This window comes from Aegilops tauschii, chromosome 2 (assembly GCF_002575655.3).
Source record: "Aegilops tauschii subsp. strangulata cultivar AL8/78 chromosome 2, Aet v6.0, whole genome shotgun sequence".
NCBI classification, from domain to species: Eukaryota; Viridiplantae; Streptophyta; class Magnoliopsida; order Poales; family Poaceae; genus Aegilops; species Aegilops tauschii.
Window position 1 is genome coordinate 218,685,848 of NC_053036.3, and position 6,352 is coordinate 218,692,199.

Consider the following 6,352-nt stretch of genomic DNA (forward strand, 5'->3'; position numbering starts at 1 on the left):
ACATTGTGGCTGCGTGGGTGAGTCTGCGGATCCAGCCCCTCGGCCCACGGCCAAGGGATGTGGGATTACACGTGAGGCCGGGACCCTCGGCACATGACGCCCATCCGACTAGACGACATCACCTTCGAGGCCCGGATGAGGCGGATTACTCGGCCCCTAGGGCATGGACCGATTCGCCGGGAGGGCCCCGTTAGGCCCTATGAAGTAGGACACCCCCCTCCAATGGTAAGTTCTTACACTCAGCCTTGTTTCCATCATTCCAGTTGGCTCCCTGTGTGATTTTGCTTGTTTTGTGCTATAGTCCGATGATGATGGGGAAACTGACTTTCTTCTCAGTGGGGAGTCCTCCGACAGCGAGAGGGGAAGACGTCCCACTCGACGCTATAGGGCCTCATCCACTGCCTCGTCCGAGGAGGTGGAGAGGGCTGACTCGGGGGTGGAGGAGATTGCTCCCTTTCCTTCCCCCGCATGCCCCCAGAGAAGGCGACAGTGGGAGGAGGAGGCCGCCCGCACGGACGCGGAGCAGTCGGTCAAGCGCCCCTGGTAGGCCCCCGTCATCGAGGCCCTCGAGACCTCGCTCAGCCAACCGCCGCGGCTGCCGCTTGAAAGTTATACAAAGTCCGACTTGGAAGTGGTTGACGATTGCTTGTTTATTGTTTTTGATTGATGAAGTCTATAGGGTTGTCCCTTTACTTGATTGTTGGGCGGCGGGGTGAGGTTTTGCGAGTTTCAGACTTGTGCAAGTTCACGGGTCTGTGATGCTATTACCTAAAAAAATATTCCCTCCGTTCCTAAATATAAGGTTTTTTAGAGATTTCACTACAAACTACGTATGCTTTTATATAGGCATGTATTAGAGTGTAGATTCACTCATTTTGCAACCTATGCCCCTGTTCCAAAATAGATGACCCACCTTTGTACTAAAGTTAGCACTCTCTCCATTCCCTTATACAAGGTCACTATCAAAAAAAATTGCATCAATACAAGGCCACCAACAGTAATCGAGACAAAAATTAATGATGTTTTCTCGTACTAGCAACTTTTTAATAATTACATGCATGTAGTCATAGTGACACTCAGCCACTTCCTTTCCATTTGTTCATTGCATGCTTGTGGTGTATTATGATTCCGGTTAACGAAAAGAAAAGTTGACTTGCAAAGCAGTCATTAAATTTTATCCCGCCATCCCGTCCGCAGCTGATTCAGTGGGGGTCTCCAACGCCCAATCCCTTGTTGTTGCCGTGGAGGAGGCCCCACTGGTTCCGCTGCCAGAAAAAATCTCAGAGGGGTGGGCACCGGTCTTGGACGCGCTACAGCTAGCGACAACGGAGATGATCGACAAGCCATCAGCTGATTCGATGGACCCGGGTCCCAGTATACAGGAGTCTGGTGCGGGTTTTTAGGGGGGCGACGTGACTGCACCACATGCATGCATGCAAGAGTCGTTGCATGGCGGCAATGCTACTGATACTGGTGCAATTTTCATACAGCGCCGCGAGGAGAATCTATCTGCGAAAGAAATCGCAGCGCTTGGGAACATCAAGGCGTTTTGCGCTGGGTTGCTTAAAAAGCTTGCCCCGCCGCTTCTCAAGGAGTTTGAAGGTCTGCGAGGGGTCAAATCAGGCCATGACCCGTTCACCCCACGCTGCACAACTCGGTCCGTCTGTGCAAGTAGGTCTAGGAAGACGAAGGCCTCGGCAGCTGAAACGGTGCTGCTTAGAACCTTGGGCCTGGACTGTGATGATCTGGAGGTCTCGGAAGATGCGCTAGGCAGCTCCGTACAGTCTTCGACTCACCACTCTAGGAGCCGCAGCTGAGGGCCATCGCGGCTATCTTCGGGAAGGCGATACCTCTCAACCTCGCAGAGGAGGCAGGGATGACATAGCCGATCTTGGCGCAGTAGGCACGTTGGTGCCGGTGGTGTTGGAGGCATTTTGTTCCGATGTCGTTCAACGCTTTGGAGTTAGTGTGTTGGAATGTTAGAGGCCTTAACAGTCCGGCCAAAAGGAAGGCGCTTAGGGGTTTTGTGGATTCCACTCGCGCGGCGATTGTTTTTATCCTAGAAACTAAACTTGAGGTTGTGGACACTTTTGTAATCTTGCAATGCATGGGGCCAAACTATGATGGTTTCACTTACTTACCAGCGTCGGACACTAGAGGCGGTATCTTTGTGGCATGGGACATCACACGGGTCCTCTTGTCAAATTATGTCAATGACTCCCATAGCATTTCGGCGTACGTCTCGCCCAAGGAGGGAGAGCCATGGTGGCTCACAGTAGTATATGGGCCTCAGGAAGATGAGCGCAAAATTAACTTCCTCAATGAGCTTTCGGAGCGTAGATACCTATGTCCAGGGCCATGGCTCGTCTTGGGAGATTTCAACCTCATCCTTTATGCGGCAGAAAAAAACAACTCTAACTTGGACAGGAGAATGATGGGGAAGTTCAAGCGCTTTGTGGATGATAACGCGCTCAAGGAGCTCTTTTTGCATGGACGCAAATTCACGTGGAGCAACGAAAGGGAGACGCCCACGCTCACAAAGATCGACCGTGCTTTTGTTTCCGTAGATTGGGAGCTAGACCACCCGGAGTGCTTGCTGCAAGCATTATCTACCGAGCACTCCGATCACTGCCCACTCCATCTTGCTCTTGAGGAGCACATGCATGCCAGAAGGAGGTTCCGTTTTGAAAAGTTATGGGTCAAAATGGATGGATTTTTGGATGTAGTCAAGGAGGCCTGGGTCTACGATCCGGATATCACAGACCCGTTCTTGCGCTTAGACAGCATGCTACGAAACACAGCCCGAGCGCTTGCTACATGGGGGCAGAAGGAGATCGGGAACATAAAGTTGTAAATTGCTATTGCGAACATAGTCATCAAGCGGTTTGATTGCACTCAGGAGAGTCGTAGTCTGACGGAGGAGGAGAGATGGCTTAGACGAACCCTAAAACAGCTTGTACTTGGGTTGGCATCCCTAGAGAGGACTATTGCACGACAGAGGTCAAGAATTACATGGCTTCAAGAAGGGGATGCTAACACGCAGTTGTTCCACCTAGTAGCTAATGGGAGACGTATGAAAATCTACATTCCTTCCTTGACCATGGATGGGTGCATCATCACGGATCAGAAAGGCAAGGAGGAAGCCTTCTACAAAGCTTACAAGGACCTGCTAGGCAAGGATGGAGCCCGAGATTTCACACTTGATTTGGAGGGGCTTGGTGTCACGGCCATTGATCTTTCGGACCAAGATCGCGTGTTCACTGAAGATGAGATTTGGGCAGTTATCAAGGATATGCCTTCGGACAAAGCACCTAGGCTGGACGGGTTCATTGGCATTTTCTTTCAAAAAGTGTGGGAGATTATCAAGGTGGATCTAGTTGCTACGATTCACAAGTTTTTCCTTGGCAATGGAAGGGGATTTGGAAGGCTCAACCAAGCTTTGATCACTCTGATACCGAAGACACCGGAAGCATGCGCGGTGTTCGACTTCCGACCTATTTTCCTTGTGCACAGTATGCCCAAGATAGCTTCCAAGCTGTTGACTGCCATGCTAAGACCACGCATGGGAGAGCTTGTACAGACGAACCAGTCCGGATTCATTAAGGGCAGATGCTTGCATGATAACTTTCTCTTGGTTCGGCAAATGGCGCGCACAATGCATAGGAGAAAAGCCAAGGGAGTGATGCTCAAGCTTGACATAACCAAAGCTTTTGATTCGCTGGCGTGGCCATTTTTGTTTGAGGTGTTAGGATCCAAGGGCTTCTCGGAGCGCTGGATCTCTTGGATTGCGATCTTCCTCACCACCGCTAGCTCGAGGGTGCTAGTGAATGGATGTGCTGGTGACAAGTTCATGCACGCTAAAGGACTGAGACAAGGGGACTCGATATCTCCCTTGTTGTTTGTTATTGCCATGGACGTGCTTACGGCAATCATCTCCAAGGCGCATGAGGCACGAGTGCTTAGTACTATCAATGGATGTAGCCCAATGCAGCGCTTGTCCCTATATGCTGATGATGTGGTGCTCTTCATAAAACCAACATGGCCAGACCTCATGTGCGTTAAAGAAATCCTTGCTATATTCGGAGTGGCATCTGGGCTCAAAGTCAACTATTCCAAATATGCGGCAATCTTGATCAGAGCAGAAAATGAGGATGAAGAGCTTGTTAAGTCCGTGCTGCCATGGAGAATCGACACCTTTCCATGCAAATACCTTGGACTCCAGCTTTGCATCAGGCAACTCAAAAGGTCAGAGTGGCAGCCAATTGTTGACACGGCTCTCCACATCCTGCCAGGATGGCAAAGGGGTCTCGTGACGAGGCCGGGGAGGCTCATTCTTGTCAATCAAGTAATGAGGGCGTGCGCTACACATCATCTCATGATAGCAGAGGCACCTAAATGGGCTCTGGAGAGAGTGGACAAGGGGTGTCGGGCATTTTTCTGGGCCGGAACCGAGGCGGTGAATGGAGGGAAATGTGTCGTCTCCTGGGCTAGAGTGTGCAGGCCTAAACACTTGGGAGGCTTGGGTGTCATTGACCTGGTTAAGCACGGTATCGCTTTAAGACTCGGATGGGAATGGCTCAGATGCACTGATGATTCTAGGCCGTGGCAAGGCCTCAACTTGACCTCGGACAAAAAGGTGGATCAAGCTTTTGGAAGCCTTGTCAAATGCGAAGTTGGTTCAGGAGGCAAGGCCTTGTTTTGGAAAGACCGATGGATACATGGAGCAGCTATTAAAGATTTTGCACCCTTGGTTGTGGCAAAGGTGCGGACACAAGTGGCAAACAGGAGACTTGTGCGAGATGCGATGTACATGCATTCAGGGATGGACGATGTAGTGGGTGACCTATGCACTGAGGGTCTCACCCAGTTCATCGGGCTTTGGGAGATTCTCCTGGAAGTTCATTTGGACGCTCAGGTCGAGGACTGCCCCATCTGGGCTTGGAACACGTCCGGACTCTACACGGCATCATCTGCGTACAAGATGCTATGCGAGGGAGGAGTCAGATTCCACTGCTTCGGAGCCATATGGAAGTGTTGGGCACTGCTTGCGTGCAAGCTATTCATGTGGCTCGTGGTGCAATATCGTCTATGGACCTCGGACAGGAGAGCTAGGCATGGATTGCAAGACCAAGCATCAAAATGTTACATGTGTGACCAGGAGGAGGATACAGTTGACCACATTTTGCTGCAGTGCGTGTTCTCGCGGCAAGTGTGGTTCCTATAACACCCACGATGCGGCTATATCTCCCACGTGTCAAGGCACGACTTAGAGGCATAACCGCATTGTGGTTTTGTCGCAAGAAGGGTCATCTTCACACAATCCCATGTAATGAACAAGAATGGGATAAAGAGTTGGCTTACAATCGCCACTTCACACAATACATAAATAAATTCATACATCATTCAGAGTACACACATAGGTCCGACTACGGAACCAAAACAAAAGAAGACAACCCCAAATGCTAGATCCCTGACCGTCCCAACTGGGCTCCACTACTGATCATCAGGAAACGAAACATAGTAACGATCAAGGTCCTCGTCGAACTCCCACTTGAGCTCGGTTGCATCACCTACACTGGTATCATCGGCACCTGCAACTGTTTTGGAAGTATATGTGAGTCACGAGGACTCAGCAATCTCACACCCGCGAGATCAAGACTATTTAAGCTTAAGGGTAGGAAAGGGGTAGTGAGGTGGAGCTGCAGCAAGCACTAAGCATATATGGTGGCTAACATACGCAAATAAGAGCAAGAAGAGGAGCAACCGAACGGTCGTCAACTAGTAATGATCAAGAAGTGATCCTGAACTCCTACTTACGTCAAACATAACCCAAAAGCCGTGTTCACTTCCCGGACTCCGCCGAAAAGAGACCATCACGGCTACACACACGGTTGATGCATTTTAATTAAGTCAAGTGTCAAGTTCTCTACAACCGGACATTAACAAATTCCCATCTGCCACATAACCACGGGCACGGCTCTTGAAAGTTTATACCCTGCAGGGGTGTCCCAACTTAGCCCATTATAAGGTCTCACGGTCAACGAAGGATATTCCTTCTCCCGGGAAGACCCGATCAGTCTCGGAATCCCGGTTTACAAGACATTTCGACAATGGTAAAACAAGACCAGCAAAGCCGCCCGATGTGCCGACAAATCCCGATAGGAGCTGCACATATCTCGTTCTCAGGGCACACCGGATGAGCAACATGTCGGGTTGGCATAGACCCTGGTTGCCCAGGGGGCGCCGGACATCGCTCGGTTTGGACCAGCACTCGAAGGAGCACTGGCCCGGGGGGGTAAATAAAGATGACCCTTGAGTCTGCAGAACCCAAGGGAAAAAGGCTTAGGTAGGC